The 16,279-nt window shown below is 44.1% G+C and overlaps 1 long non-coding RNA gene across 7 annotated transcripts in view; it reads left to right on the plus strand.

The window, feature by feature from the left end:
• Positions 1–16,279, plus strand: part of LOC117196725 (uncharacterized) — a 214,527-nt gene that overhangs the window by 88,520 nt on the left and 109,728 nt on the right. For all 7 annotated transcript variants that reach the window (XR_007474457.1, XR_004477053.2, XR_004477052.2 and 4 more), the window contains one exon: positions 6,400–6,501. This is a non-coding gene — a long non-coding RNA (uncharacterized LOC117196725). The remainder of the gene's footprint in view (positions 1–6,399; positions 6,502–16,279) is intronic.

Genomic DNA, 16,279 nt, shown 5'->3' on the forward strand with positions numbered 1-16,279 from the left:
CCTAAATGTTTTATGAGGTACGCCCATCACTGATTTTCTTGGCCAAGTTTTAGGTGGCCTCATTGTGGATGTGCTCCTGTGAGCACCTGGGAAACTCAGGTCTCCACCGTGGAGCCTTGGTTTGACCTCACCACACCTCCGAGAGCTGCAGACCACCTGTGTGCGTCAGTGCTCACGGTGTGATCACACCTGGACCTGGGAGCCGTTTCCCCCTTGGTACAACTTGTCTTGAAGTTCCAGAAAAGCCAGGCCTCACCTTCCCCTTAGCGAAGTCCTCCAGACTGGGACCAACTTCTCTCTCAAAAGTAACAAGTCTCAGGGACAAGGGAACCGGTAAGACAAGCATCTTGCCAAGCTCCCGTGTGAATCGGGAGTGACACAGAGCTGGTCTTGTGAAAGGAGACACAAAATAGCTCAGCTGGATGGAGCGCACATGGCCGTCGGAGAGAGAAGCTGATTATTCCACCAAGATGTGCCGTCTTTTTTGATTTGGACAAACTTCTCCCCACCCAAGTCCAGAATCGTCTTGGAAACTTCTCCTCAACTACCCACAACCTCCAGACTGTAATCCCTCAGGGTCTTATTTGGTTTTTGTTCATAGGGAGAATCATGTGCCAACAATACTATTAAAAACTGCATACCCTGAAAGTTTGAACGGAACAACATCTATGATTTTCAGAATGTTCTTTGGACCGACAGGAAACGAACTGAAAAGGCACAGGTCAGACAACAGCAGGCTGAAATTCCAGTCCCACTTTTACGTTACCCTTCAGAATGTTCTGGATCAGTCACACTCCAGTCAGAAAGAAGAGTCAGAGCTAGGAGCTCAATGGCAAAAATTCAATATGGGACCTTGTATTACAGGGTATGAAGGTGTTGCCAAAAGGCAAGCAGGGTCTGCGGAGACAACCGGAGATGGGCAACGGCTGGGGTCTCCTACTGCCCTTGGGGCTAGAGAGACAAAAGAAGGAAGTGGTCTCATCCAAACTCAAAAGCCGGAGCTGGGTGACAGCAGCTTGGATGGTGGAGGCTTCCTGGGTGGGGCTGGAACCATGAAGGAGAGACAAGCTTAGCTGGAGACGCTGAGGGTGACACAGAGAGAGGGAAGGAAATACCCTGGCTACCCTTCATCTCCTGCTTCCAGACTCCAACCAGTGCCTCTTGTGACCGAAAGTAACCAGAAGCCAGTTCCCAGGGGAATCTGGGAAATACGGTTTTCAGGGGTCAGCATCCCCAGAGAATGGGTCTCACGGAAAGTTAATATATGAGCAGTACCCACATATGACCGAAGCCATTATATGTCATTTTTGTACTTGTTACATAAGGGCAAACTGAAAAATCAGAAAGCCACGATCATCGGCAGGCGGACTCTCAACCACTGCGCCACCAGGGAAGCCCCTCACATATGTTATTGTGTGTCATCTCTGTACTACCAATTTTGCATGTTATTCCAGGTGCTTTATTTTCATCCTGCCAGTATCTACATGCAGTACAGTCTCCATACAAATTTCTGGTTTAAGAAAGAAAGAAGGCCAGCTCGCTCAAGAGCACACCTTTTGCTAAAAGGAAGAGAGACAGGAACGTAGGTGGTGAGCAAGCCTCCTTCACTGGACTGACGTCAGGATCCCACGAGTGATTAGCTCTGAACGTGCTGCGTTAGTGTCAGGCCAAGGCAGACACACGCATCTTCAGCGCTTCGTGCCACGTGTGCCAGTAAAACCATCCAGCAGCTTTTCTCAGGGTGATGTTGACACATGTCAGATACATTAACATTTCTACTGGAATGACTCATTCGTAGGGAACAGTCAACTCGGAAGGATGACAGAGGGGAGGGGGAGAAGCATTTTATAGTCTTTCAAGATTTGAGGACCAGCTCGACTTTCAGGGGTGTTTTAAGAGAGCAGTCACGGTCTTACTGGTACGGTATCATTTGTTTGATAGCGTCGTCGTTGTTGTGATGTGTCTGTTGCCTTAGCTTCACTAACTTAGAGGTCTGCAGGAGGTCACTGAGCCACTGGGTGGACACGAGTGGGCCTCCCCTGCTGGCTGCACCCCTCCCCCGGCCCCCAGGCCAGGTCCCTCTCTTCTTCAGCGTATCAGGAGGGAGTGGTACCCAAGCCTCCAGCATCTGCCTTGGCCACGCCTAAGGCTTCTTTCTCTTATGCTTCCCCAGAGCTCAGCTCACCCTCCTCAGGCAGATGCTGATAAGACACACTAGGCTGACCTCTGGGGTCAAGTTCAGGGGTCCTGCCCCCCTCCCCTCTCCGCATAGTGAGACCTCCGTTACCATCGTCGCTGTTGCTTGCTCTCGCTTTGTTTTGTGTTGGGGAAGATTTGACTGTGGTTTTGGCTGTAAAGGAACCAAAAATGAATTGATTAATTGCAATTGGATGTGACACTACTTAGAGCCCCAGGCGCAGCCCCTTCCTCCAGGGGCCTCCGCAGTGCTGCCTGGCCTTATGCACCCACACCTCTGTCTGCCGGGAGGGCAGCTCCTCCCTCCAGGGAACGACCTCACAAGTGGCTCAGTCCCAGGGTCCATGCCTGACTACCCGTGGGACCCAGAGGAAAGAAAGCGCCTGCCATGTACCCAGGCTTAAGACCAGCCTTCCAACTCTGCCCTAGTGTTGACCGCATCCCAGGTGGTGGACGATGGGGATCTCCATTCTCTTCAAGAGTACACATCTTCATCCCTATCCTTCCACCCCCCACGCACATGACACCAGACAGGTGATCAGGATGCAATTGTCCGACAACCAGACAATTCCCCAAGCCTGAGCCATTGAATAGTCAAGAGGTGTTTCATAGGTTATCAGCATAATGGCCTAGGGTGGCCTTCGCCCAGGTTCTGTTTTCACAGGGACTCCCTCAAGACAAGATGAACACGCACTAAGCCGTCGTCTTCTGTTTCATACCCTTTACCAGAAACACACTGATACCAACAAGGACAAGCCATGATTCAGTTTCAGCCACTTTGGCGATAACTGTCTACTTCTTGGGAACTACTGCAGCCCGCACACTGAGATCTATACGTGCCATGTCACTTACAGTGGAAGGCAAGCCATCCCAAGGACGTCTTGGACATTTTTGATATTGTCAATTATCTTTACAAGATGCAGTAACGGTGTAAATAGACAGTTGGTTTTGGTTTTTTGGATTTTTTAATGGATGTGTCATAGAAAACAAAGGGAGAGGGTATTATTGGAAACCGTAGCTCTCCCTGAGAGACTCTTTTTCCGTGCAGCCAAGTCTGGTTTGCCCTCATCTTGCTTCCCTGGGATTGCAGGGCAGGTCTCTGTGATTTCAGGGCGCAGGCTTTCCATGACACCACGTTGCCTGCCATGCAGTCAGGCGTTGTTTGTCAACCACCCCTAGGTTCGGTGAAGCATCGCTCAAGGCAGTGTTTTGAATTCTACCATCAGTCGTTAAGAAAGGCCGCTTAGTGGAACAGACAGCTTCAAACTAACTTTCTCCCTCCCTCCCTCCCTCTCCCCGTTCCTCCCTCCCTCTCTCCCTCCCTCCTGCTCTCCCTTCCTCCCTTCCATCTTTTCTCCTGCCTGCCTTCTTTCCTTTATTTCTTTTTTAAATTTCTTTTACCAGTGTTGGTTATTTATCTGAATCTACTATAAAACTGAATCTACCATCATCTGTTACCTAAGGTCACCGGAATTGATCTTCTCACAGACATAAAGGCGTCTGTAATTCATTTCCTGAGCTTCTCCTCCAGCTGCTGTCACATTTCTTTCCCTTCTCCTCTGCCCCCTAACAGCCTGAGTGTAGTTTAGGGGAAACCTTCTGAGCGAGCTCCACAATGTGTCCTCTCTTTGCCATGAATTCAAGATATCGGCATCCTCTTTAGGTGGGGTGATCATTTCCCTGGTATATGCCTCCTGTCCCTACATCTTTCAGGTGCTCCCTTTAACTCTCAAAAGTGACCTGATCTGATAACTCACACGGTTACTGTCTTCCTAAGAGACCTTTAAACTCAGTTCAGACTCCAAGTTCATGGCTTGTGCCCGGCAATCTCAAGCCCTCCCGAAGATTTCCAGAAGTGTCCGAGTTCCTGGGGTGCATTGCCTTGTGCTCCTCCGTGGTTTCCTAGATTCTCTGGTTCTCTCAGGGATCAACCTAGATGCAGAATTCAGCTTTCATTGTTGACTGAAAAACTCCACTAGCATGGATTCCGTGAGCACTTGGGTATATTTTATTTACACTTGGGGCAAGTGCTGGGAGTGGCCACATTGTGGTTTGTGAGCTCCCTCCCCCCATCTTACTGGTTCTCTTCCTCCTCCCTGCCCCTCATCCTCCCTTATCTCCCCTTCTCTGCTGAGAAGCAATAAACACATTCCTCTCTCTGCCCCCTGCAGAGCGTTGCTGTTCAAATCAGGTCCCTGAGGTCCTCAGCTTGTATCCCCCCCTACTTGCCAAGGAAGTTTTCTAAAGAAGTGTCTTATTCTCCGTGAGAAAAAGTCTGAAGAATTCTTTCTTTTTTCTTCGTTTAATTAAACCTACCTACTTACCTACCTGCATTTGATTTAATTGTCCGTATCTCCATTCTCACTGGCACGTGGACAAAAGTAAACTTTGGCAGAAAAATATGGGAGAAAAGAAGAAGAGATGAAAGCACGAAAGAATCGACAATCATGGGACGGGAAGAGAACAGGAGAGAGAGAAGGAGAAACAAAGGGAGGGAGTGGGGAGGGAGCGACCCTGGATGCCCAAGTTTAAGACAGTGGTTTTAAAACTGTCCTGCGAGTGGGTGTTCCTGGGGGTGTTGCTAGCAGTTTAGATTCGTGAAGCCTCACCTCACAAAGGCCTTGACCTGGTAAGTTCCACAAGGACCACACTTTGAAAACCCTCTGCAACGTGCCTAAGCTTAAGGGAGATAGTAAGATTATATGAAACTAAACGCAACCGAATTGGGAAGGATTATGATTATTTCTCTTTTCACCAGTTTACTTGAACTGTGTGGAGAGCGTTCTGTCAACCTTGATATCTACTTTTGGCCTGAGAATCTGCAGTCAGCTTAAGTGGCAAAGTATTGAACACAAGCATTAGAATATCCAGCTCTTTTTCAAATCCACCCTTAGCTTAAACAATATACACGTTAGCCTTAATCCAGTACGTTTGCAGACAGAGACAACGTCAGGACATCCAAGACGTTGTTGGCCAAATTCCTTGGACTTTTGGGGGACTTCTTTTAAAGAACATGACAGAGAAGTCGTCATGAAATAATACATGGAAAGTGCCTGGTACTTTGCCAGGAACTGAGTGTTATTACAATGAAAGGACCGTGATTTATCTGTGGAGACAGAGAATGGCAAGCTCCCTGGCATGTGATGTCCAAGGTACCTAGTCAGTGTGTCACCTATGAGGAAGGTACCTACTCCAGGTGGTGAGCAGAAAACAGAATGACGTTGACACAGCCAACTTCGTCTGTTTTAAAGCTGCCGTTGCGAATGTTTTATGTGATCCCTGCTGTTCTCTTATTCCTTCTGCAACTGTATTCAGGGAGTTGTCCCTGCCCCCTCCATGCCTAATCTATTTCTAGCCCCCTTCGTCTTTCATTAACAGAGCAGAGCCTGACTGGAGCAGGCCATCCAGGCAATCAGAGAGAGCTCTCCAGTCAAATTCCAGGGACAGAAGACGATGCCCTTTGCCTTAGTACACTGAGGCTGCTATAACAAAAGTACCATGGATAGGGTGGCCTAAACAACAGTTACTTCTTACAGTTCTGGAGGTGAGAAGTCCAAGATCAAGGAGGCAGCAGATTTGGTGTCCGATGAGAACCTGCTTACTTGGCTTTCACCAGAAAGGGGCAAAGGAGCTCTCTGGGGGGCTTCTTTAAAAGGGCACTAATCTCTTCCATGAGGTCCCCACCCTCATGACCCAATCACCTCCTAGAGGCCTCACCACCAGATACTATCACATTAGGGATGAGGTTTCAACATATGGATATTTGGGGGCAGAGGGAAGGGGGCATAGACATTCAATCCATAGCACCCTTAAAATTCACATGGCTCACACATGGGCATCAGAATAGGACTGAGAAAAGAAATCCCCTAGCAAAGAGTCTGTATGAAATTATTGATAGTTCAGCACATAGTGTACACATCTTGAAGAACCCTCTTAACTAGGTAATCCCTGGCCTGCCATCTTGCTGTCTGATTCTAATCATAGCCCAAGTTACACGTCATCCTTTTTGTAAACTCTGGTTTCTTGGTTTCCCCATCTTAGTTTTCTGCTTAGAGCTGGCTGCTGCCCCGTATTCTTCTACATATGTACCCATCAAAAGGGGAAACCTGCAACCATCACCCAGAGAACTATATTGTCTTTTCAGGAAAACCCAAAGACCTGCATAACATGGTGAACGTTTTTTTCATTGTGCTTCTTCTCTAGACCTTCATCAAGTCTGCTGCAGTGGATCAGCTTCACTCCCCAGGAGTACTAAAGAGCCTTCGTGAGGGTCCTCCCGCGAGTCCTCAGTCTCAGTTCTCACAGGTATGAAAGAGATCACTGGCTTTTACCTTCTCGAGTCTGTAAAGGCAGCTCTTGTTTTTTGTGTCAAGGAGACGTTGAGTGTCTTACTAGAAGCCAACCAGTGATTACGTGTGAGATCACATGTGGATGAACAGTTGTATAAAGGACCCATACACAGGTCAGTTCTCTTTGTATCCGCTCCTGATCTGGTATTGAAAACAAGTTTGGGTGGGATCTCCTTCACAGGATCTTACTAATTCAGAGGCCACTGGGCTCATGATTTCATCACCTTCTATGCACATATTAACTTTCAAAATCCCTAAGCAATAGCTTATTTTGAGTCCCATAATTCATTGCATATACAATAGTCATCACAGGGGGAAATAATGCTTCTGGTGTGAACTTAGCTTGGTGTGTTTCACGTACTACCTGATTCATGGGAGTTACTTAAAATACATGAGGGCAGAATAATGTACCCTTCAGAGAGACTGTCACACTGGCTTGCTCTGTACTTGATAGATAAATGTGATTTGACCTGTTAGAGCATTTTCGCGGTCAGTTTGAGAGGGCTTGAACTGTACACATCCTCGTGGCCCATACCTTCCCCTTGACCAGGAATATGGAAAACACACTTACAGCCTCCGTCGTGTTGCTTAACTCGTCTTGGGTTGCTTCCCTCAATATTGGTGGTAGTCTGACATGACATATCTGCAATTAAAGGGTGATGTCAGTTGACACAGTGCCACAGAGGCCAGTTAAACATTGTTCCTTAGAAAATAAGAGCGGGATTCAATCCCGAAAACATTGGTAGTGGTCCAGGGACTGAGTCATTTGGCTCTCTCGGAGCGTCTGAACTAGCTGGAACGTGTCAGGAAACCCAGGTTCCCTTCACACCATGGAAGAGGAAAGCAAGAAGCAGGAAGATGTGCTTTCAAAATAACGCACTGCTCTAGGGAGCTGCTAATTCTCTCACAATCCAGGGCTGATCTTCTTCACAGGTATTAACCCCTTGTCCTGCGGCGCGCCAACTGTGCTGGGTGGGAAAAGCAAGAGCGGCACATCTACATTATTGTAATACTCAGCACACTGTTGGGCACTTGGATATTTTTTTTCTCCTTTGCTTATTGCAAAAGAGCTGGGAATTGAAAGATTAACCCGGTTTAATTTAAGGGAACCTCCCATTTTGATGGGAATACTTGGAATGTATTATAGACTTGTAAAAAAAAAAATGCCAAAAGTCTACCCAAATGACTCTGTACTTCACAGGTATTAACCCCTTGTCCTGCGGCGCGCCAACTGTGCTGGGTGGGAAAAGCAAGAGCGGCACATCTACATTATTGTAATACTCAGCACACTGTTGGGCACTTGGATATTTTTTTTCTCCTTTGCTTATTGCAAAAGAGCTGGGAATTGAAAGATTAACCCGGTTTAATTTAAGGGAACCTCCCATTTTGATGGGAATACTTGGAATGTATTATAGACTTGTAAAAAAAAAAATGCCAAAAGTCTACCCAAATGACTCTGTAGTTATGTTTGCAGATTTGAAATTTCCCACAAAAATTAAAATACCTCATGTAGAAGAGAGATGCTATGGCTGCCCCTCTAAAAGGGAGAATGTGATTGTGTTTCTACATTAGTTTTCTGTTGTTGCAGTAACACATTACCACTGACTTGGCTTGAGACAACACCAGTTAGCTGTCTTACAGTTCTGCAGGTCAGAAGTTTGACATGGGTCTCACTGGGCTAAAATCTGAGTGTGAGCATGGTTGTGTTCCTTTGGAAGTTCTAGGGGAGAATCTATCTCCTTGCCTTTTCTAGCTTCTAGAGGCCGCCTGCATTCTTTGGCTTGTGACCCTTCCTCCATCTTCAAAGCCAGCAACAGTGGGTAGAGTCGTCCTTCTTACATAATACCCCTCTATTCTGCTTCCTTCTTGCACTTTGCAAGTCCTTTGTGGTTATACTGAGCCCAGCCGGAGAATCCAAGATAACCTCTCTGTTCTAGAGTTGGCTGGTTAGCAAGCTTAATTCCATCTGCAACCTTCATTCCCATTTCCTATGTAAAGTAACAGAGTCACGTGTTCTAGGCGTTAGGACATGGACATTTGGGGGGCGGGGGGCGTTATTCTGCCTATCGCAATTTGTCATTTTTTCTGTAAACCTTATCAAGTCAATTCCAAATGCAAATGAGTCCTTTCCCATCTGTTTTTCTACAAAGGAAATACAACTGGAATTGATTTCATACAACAATTACATAAGTGAATGTGGAGTTATAAATTTATAGTAGAAGGAGAAAGGTGTTTGTTGTTTTTTTTTTAATGTATTTTAGTTAAGAGCCAAAGATTCTTAATTGAAAATTTGCGGAAAGTACCGCTATAAACAGATGACTATTAAACTTAAATCGTCATCAAGTTAAGTTAAATTCAGTTTTACTTAAATATTTATTAGGAGTGAAAGCAAACATAAATGTTGAAAACTCAAATCCTTGTTTCTTAACTGTCTCCTCGTTTTCCCACAATGTACTTCTGGCTGTTCAGAAGTGATTTCCTAGATTTTATTAACCTGTAACAGAAGGGGACAGCTAAATCCATTCCAGAGAACAACTCATTTGTAACCCTGTGTTGCAGCTCCCCCAGCCAAAGGGGTTAAGGAAAATAAGCATGAACTCAGAGAACCTTGTTGCCTGGGACCCGAAACAAGTTACTTAAAGAAATGTAGGTGACCTGATCCATCAGCAATACGTAGGCTTCCCTTGGTAAAATACTTGCAAATAAATGGAATGTATACATTCAAAAAATATTTACCGGCACCTGTTTTATGCTGAGCGTGGTTTTAGGCGCTGAGGACACAGTCAGATACAGTCATGGAAAAGGCAGGCAGGATGTCTCCTCTCATGAGGTTTACTTTCCTATAGGGAGAGCTAGATTAAAATGATTTTAGAGAATGTATAACAGGACACACACACACACACACACACACACACACACACACACATCAAGACACAGACATCACAAAACAGATGGCACAAAGTGAATAATTCAGGAGAATTTCATAAAGTACTATTTATGTAGGTGTGGGCAGGTTCAGGGTGAACCAAGGACCCTGGCAGGGAGCACATGGCGGGAATCAATACTCTACCCACACCCTTCCCCCCCACCCCCCGACTGCCTGCGAGAACATCTGGTGGCCAAAACCGATTTGTAGCCTGAGGTCCCTGGAGCCCCCTGTTGTCCATAAAGATCAGCCTCCCTGCACACAGAAGAGGGTGAGGCAGGTGGACTGGACGCAGAGGGGCAATCACAGCTTCCAGCACCTCCCTCTGTGTACAGATGCTTTGGAGTGAAAGACGGGGGGTGTGACCGGCCATGGGATGGGGCATTGGGGTCGATTTTAGAGTTCAAGGAAGATCTCTCTTAGGGGGGACATTTGAGCTGTGACCACAAAAGGAAAAGAAGCTATGGATGCCTGGGCAAGGAGCAGATGCTTCCCGGCAGGAAGACCCGAGTGCCAGTGCACAGGACCTGCAGGGGGATCAACCTCGTGTGCTGGGAAAAGAGTTCAGTGTGGGAGCGACAGAGGCGGGTGAGAGGCAAGTGGTGGGAGGTGGCGTCAGAGAGACGGGCGGTGACTACCTCCGTGAAAGCCTTGTCTGAGGTTGGTTTCTCCAGGAGAAAACTCTGACACGAGGGTGTGAGTGCAGACAACTGTTTAAGAGGTGATTCCACAAGGCCTGGGAAGGGGAGTGGGGGAATGAGAAGGGAAGGGAAGGCAGTGTCTTTGACCTGACTGCCAGCGGGCAGGTGGGCTCAGTCGCCTGCCTTCTCCGGGCCACACCGAGCCCATCTCATCATGCTTCCTGTGGAGGGGAGGACGTGGACTGCTTGTTCCTCCCATCCGTGGTTCCTCGTGGCCACTTCCAGGGACATCATTATCCGGTTCTTCTGGAGAGGTTGGTGGGGGGAGGTGAGAAGGTGTAGGTGTCTGCGGTAGGGTGCCCCGTGCAGATGTGCTCCGGGAGGGTGAGTGGTGGGCAGTCGGGGTGGAGCCCCACAGCCTCTGTGAACATCTGAAAGTCATTCGGATGTTTTCTGAGTGTGATGGGAAACCATCAGAGGTGATAAATTATTCATGTTTTCTCTCTGGCTGGGCTGAGCTGCTAGAGATAACAATACCAATGGGTTCTTTAAAAACAAAAAAACAAAAAAAGGTGTAATTCACATACCATAAAATGCACTGTTTAAAATGTGCGATTCGCTGGATTTCAGTGTATTCACAGAATTCTGTAATCATTGCCACTAATTCCAGTACATTCTCGTCACCCCAGAAAGAAATCCCTTGCCTATTGACAGCCATTCCCCAAGGAATGGGTTCTGAAGTGGCGTTATAGGAGGGTGCTTAATGATGGTCTCAGTGTTTAAAACACGAGATATCAGTGTAGAGGAAAGAGCATCGGCTCCTGAGTCAGGCACCCCCAGTGTTGATTACTGAGCCTCTTTCCAGCCCCATATCCACGGGCAAGTTGCTTTCTTCCCTGACCTCCGTGTTCTTAGCTAGAAAGTGGAGGCAGCGGTATCCACCTTGTGTTGTTTTCCTGAAGATTCGAGGAAGCACTCTTGTGAAGCAAAGAGTGCCTGACACAGAGTCAGCGCTCACATGTTTACATACTGTACAGTAAGTCCCCCACATACGAACAAGTTCCATTCCAAGAGCACGTTCGTAAGTCCAATTTGTTTTTTTGTTTGTTTGTTTTAATTTTATTTATTTATTTATTTTTGGCTGTGTTGGGTCTTTGTTGCTGCACGCGAGCTTTCTCTAGTTGCGGTGAGCGGGGGCTACCCTTTGCGGTGTGCAGGCTTCTTACTGTGGTGGCTTCTCTTGTTGCGGAGCATGGGCTCTAGGCGCACGGGCTTCTGTAGTTGCAGCACACGGGCTCAGTAGTTGTGACTCACGGGCTCTAGGCATGCGGACCCAGGCTTAGTTGCTCCACGGCATGTGGGATCTTCCTGGACCAGGGCTCAAACCCGTGTTCCCTGCTTTGGCAGGCGGATCCTTAACCACTGTGCCACCAGGGAAGTCCCCCAGTTTGTTCTTAAGTCCAACAAAGTTAACCTAGGTGCCCAACTAACACAATCGGCTATATAGTACTATGCTGTAATAGGTTTATAATACTGTTCACAGAAATAATCCATAAAAAACAAGCATAAAAAATAAAGAGAACATTTTTAATCTTACAGTACAATACCTTGAAAAGTACAGTATAGTTCCAGCGATATCACCACTGCTTTTACGCTTGCTTCCAGACATCCTGGGCTTGAAATAAAGATGCCGTACTCTATACAGTACTGTACAGTAACGTACACCAAAGCACAACCACTTGTAGAGGATGCACGCGCGTGACGATGTGCGCCAGACACGTGAACTAACTTATGTGATTGGGCATGCAAACAGACGTTCAAATCTTTAAAAGTTTGCAACATAAATGTTTGTATGTAGGAGACTTACTGTACTCACGGCATGTTGTATGTAAACGTGGGTCAGTGGAACATTCGCTTCGGATTGGAAAGACAGCCACGTGTCAGTGCAAAGTCTGGGGTTTGGGAATAATGGGAGAGTAAGAAACAGAAGTGGAACATGACACTGGAAGGAAAGCTTTGGTGAGATGAGGCAGGAAGTGATGATTTCTAAGAAGGGCTAGTTGGAAGTGTTCTTTGGAGTATCATCTTCCAGTTGAGCAGCGAGAGACAGGCAAAAATACAGAGAGCGATGGAGAGTAGCAGCCCAAGGCAATAGAGAACTGGTACCCCTGCAAACTGGCTTTCTCACAAGCCGGGCCAGCTCAGGCAGAGAGCTCTGGCCTGGCTGATGGAGGGATGGACAGGTGTTAGGAAGAGGAAAGAGGTCACTCATGAGGCAGGGTATGACCCAGGAAAGAACTAGACCTGGGCTGGGCACCTACCATATATAAACCTGTATACCTCCCCTTCTGCGGGTCTTAATAACTGGCTTGGCCAAGAATGATGTTGTAGAGCAGCTGATGCTAAGGCAAAGGAATAACCTAGAACAAAGTGGCAAAGGGGACAGTTCATCTTCCCAAATCAAAGTTTACTATTGTTTTCTTTCTTTTCTTTGATTAGTTTTTACTGGAGTATAGTTGATATACAGTGTTTTGTTAGTTTCTGCTGTACAGCAAAGTGAATCAGTTATACATATATCCACTCCGTTTTATATTTTTTCCCATATAGGTCATTACAAAGTATTGAGTAGAGCTCCCTGTGCTGTACAGTAGGTCCTTATTACCTATTGCCTTATTATCTTATTGTCTATTTTATATAAAGTAGTGTATGTGTGTTAATCTCAATCTCCCAATTTATCCCTCCCCCCGCACCTTTCCCCCTTGGTAACCATAAGTCTGTTTTCTACATCTGTGACTCTATTTCTATTTTGTAACTAAGTTCATTTGTACCATTTTTTTTAGATTCCACATATAAGCGATATCATACGATATTTGTGTTTCTCTTTTACTATTGCTTTCTAAATAATTTATATAATAAAACATTTCAGCCATCTTAAAGTATACAATCCAGTGGTTTGCAGTATATTTACAGTGTTGTGCAACCATCACTGCTAATTCTAGAATGTTTCCATCACCCCAAGAAGAAATCCCTTACCTCCCAGTTTTCCCCATCCCCCTCCCCCCATCCACTGGCAACTACTATACGACTTCATGTCTCCATGGATTTGCCCGTTCTGGGCCTTTACTATAAATCGATTCGTATGCTCTGTGGCCCTTTGTGTTTGGCTTCTTTCACCTAGCATAATGCTTTCAAGATTCTTCTCTGCTGTAGCATATATCAGTATTCCATTCCCTTTTATGACTGAATAATATTCCACTGTTTGTATATACCACCTTTTATTTATCAGTTCCTTAGTTGATGGACACTTGGATTGTTTCTACTTGTTGGGTGTTATGAATAATGCTGCTTTGGACATTTTTCTACAAGCTTTTCTGTGGATATATGTTTCTGTTTCTTTTGGGTATATACCTAGGAGTAAAATTGCTGGGTCATATGGTAATTCTATGTTTAAGTTTTTAAGGAACTGCCAAAATGACTTTTTGCAGTGTTCACACCATGTTATATTCCCATCAGCAATGAATGAGGTTTCCAATTTCTCCGTACCTACACCAACGTTGGTATTTCTTATTTTTAAATTTTAGCCATCCTAGTAGGTGTGAAGTGATATCAAATTATGGGTTTGATTTACGTATTCCTAATGAGTAGTGATGTTGAGCATCTTTTCATGTGTTTTTTGGGCATTGGTTTATTTTCGTTAGAGAAACGTCTGCTCGGTTTTTTTGCATATATTTTAATTGGCTGGTTTGTCATTTTATTGCCTTGTAAGATTTCTTCATAGATTTTGAATTCTAGACATTTGTCAGATATGTGATTTTCAGATACTTACTATAGTTCTCCAGGTTGTTGTCTTAGTTGGTTTTAGGCTGTTGTAATAAAGTACCACAAACTGGGTGGTTTAAAAACAACAGAAATTTATATTGTGTAGCTCTAGAGGCTGGAAGTTCTGAGATCAGGGTGCCAGCATGTTTGGGTTCTGGTGCGAACCCTCTTCTAGACTGCAGACTGCCACCTTCTCATTGTGTCTTCCCATGATGGAGAATAGAGCAGAGGAAGCAAGGTCTCTTACGACCCTCAAAGGGCACGAATCCCATTCATGAGGGCTCCACCCTTATGACCTCATCTAATCCTAATTACTACCCAAAACCCCCACCTCCAAATACCTAAGCTTTTAGTGGGTAGGGTTTCAACATATGAATTTTGGGAAGACACAAACATTCAATACATAACACTTACCTTTTTCACTTTCTTAATGGTATCCTCTGATGCACAGATTTTAAAATTTTGATGAATTACAGTTTATCTAGTTTTTTCTTTTGTTGCTTGTGCTTTTGGTTTCATATTTAAGAAACCATAGCCTAATGCAAGTCATAGAGATTTACTCCTGTATTTCCTTCTTATAGTTTTAGCTCTTACCTTTAGATTTTTGACCCACTTTGAGATAATTTTCTATATATGGTATAAGGTAGGGGGTCCAGCTTAATTCTTTTGCACTTGGATATCCACTTGCCCCAGCACTATTAGTGGAAAAGACTATTCCTTCCCACTGATGGTGTTGGTAAGCTTGTTGGAAATCAGTTGACCACAGATGTATAGGTTTATTTTTGTACTCTCAGTTGTATTCCGTTGAGCTATATGTCTGTCTTTATGACACTATCACACAGTTCGATTTTGATCATTTTTCAATAAGTTTTGATATCAGAAGTATGTCTTCTAATTTTGTTTTTCTTTTCCAAGATTTTGACTATTCATGTTCCTTTGCATTTCGTTATGAATTTTAGCATCAGCTTGTCCATTTCTGTAAAAAAAAGAAAAAAAAAAAGAGGCTGTTGTAATTTTGATAGGGTTGTACTGAACCTGTAGGTTAATTTGGGACTGTTACCATCTTAACAATTTAAGGCTTTTTATCTATGATCACAGCATGTCTTTTCATTTACTTAGGTTTTCTTTAATTTCTCTTAGCAAAGTTTTATAGTTTTCAGTGTACAAATCTTACCCTTTCTTGGTTAAATCTGTTACTAAGTATTCTTTTTCATCCTCTGGTAAATGGAATTGGTTTTTAATTTCATTTCTGATTTGTCATTGCTAACGTATAGGAAAGGAACTGCTTTTTGTTTACTGATCTTGTATCTGCAACTTTGCTGAGCTTGTTTGTTAGCTTTAATAGCATTTTTGTGGATTCTTCAGGCTTTTCTGTATATAAGATTATGTCCTCTGTGAATAGAGATAGTTCTACTCCTTTGTTTCAATTTGGTTGCCATTTGTTTATTTATTTATTCTTTCATTCATTCTTATGATTGCCCCGGCTAGAACTTCCAGTACAATGTTGAGGAGAAGTGGTGAGAATAGACACTTTTATCTTGTTCCTAATCTTAGAAAGTGTCCAGTCTTTCACCACTGAGTATATTGTTAGCTGTGAGTTTTTCATATATGCTCTTTTAATTTCATTAGGAATTACAAAATGGTTAATTTTTAACTCCATATATCTATAGAAATTTATTATCATCAATTAAGTAGTTATTTCAAATACAATTAAGAAAGTCAGGATGTCTGATTTTTTTTTCATTTTATTTAAAAATGCTTAGAGTAACTAGTTTCATATATGCTGTTTATCAGGTTGAGGAACTTCATTTCTATTCCTCGTTTGTTGTGTGTTTTTATCATGAAAGATGTTGGAGTTTGTCAAATTCTCTTTCAACGTTTATTAATATGATCTTGTGGCTTTCTCCCCTTTATCCTATCAATACAGTATATTACATTGATTTATTTTGACCAACCTTGCATTCCTTGGATAACTACCACTTGGTATTGATGTACAGTCCTTTAATGATGCTGCTGGACTCAGTTTGCTAGTATTTTGTTGAGAATTTTTGCATCTGTATTTGCAGGTGATACTGGTATATAGCTTTATTTTTTTCCATGTGATTTCATTTGGCGTTAGAAAGTGTTCCCTCTTTGTCTATTTTTTGGAAGAGTTTGAGAAGGATTGGTGTTAATTCTTCTTTAAATATTTGGAAGAATTCACTAATGAAGCCACTTTGTCCTGGGTTTTCTTTGTTGGAAGTTTATTTTGTTTAATTACTGACTCAGTATCTTTCTTTTTCTTCTTGAGTCTTAGTAGTTTGTGTGTTTCCAGGAATGTGTTCATTTCATCTAGGTTATTTTATTTA

This window comes from Orcinus orca, chromosome 20 (assembly GCF_937001465.1).
Source record: "Orcinus orca chromosome 20, mOrcOrc1.1, whole genome shotgun sequence".
Taxonomy (NCBI): domain Eukaryota; kingdom Metazoa; phylum Chordata; class Mammalia; order Artiodactyla; family Delphinidae; genus Orcinus; species Orcinus orca.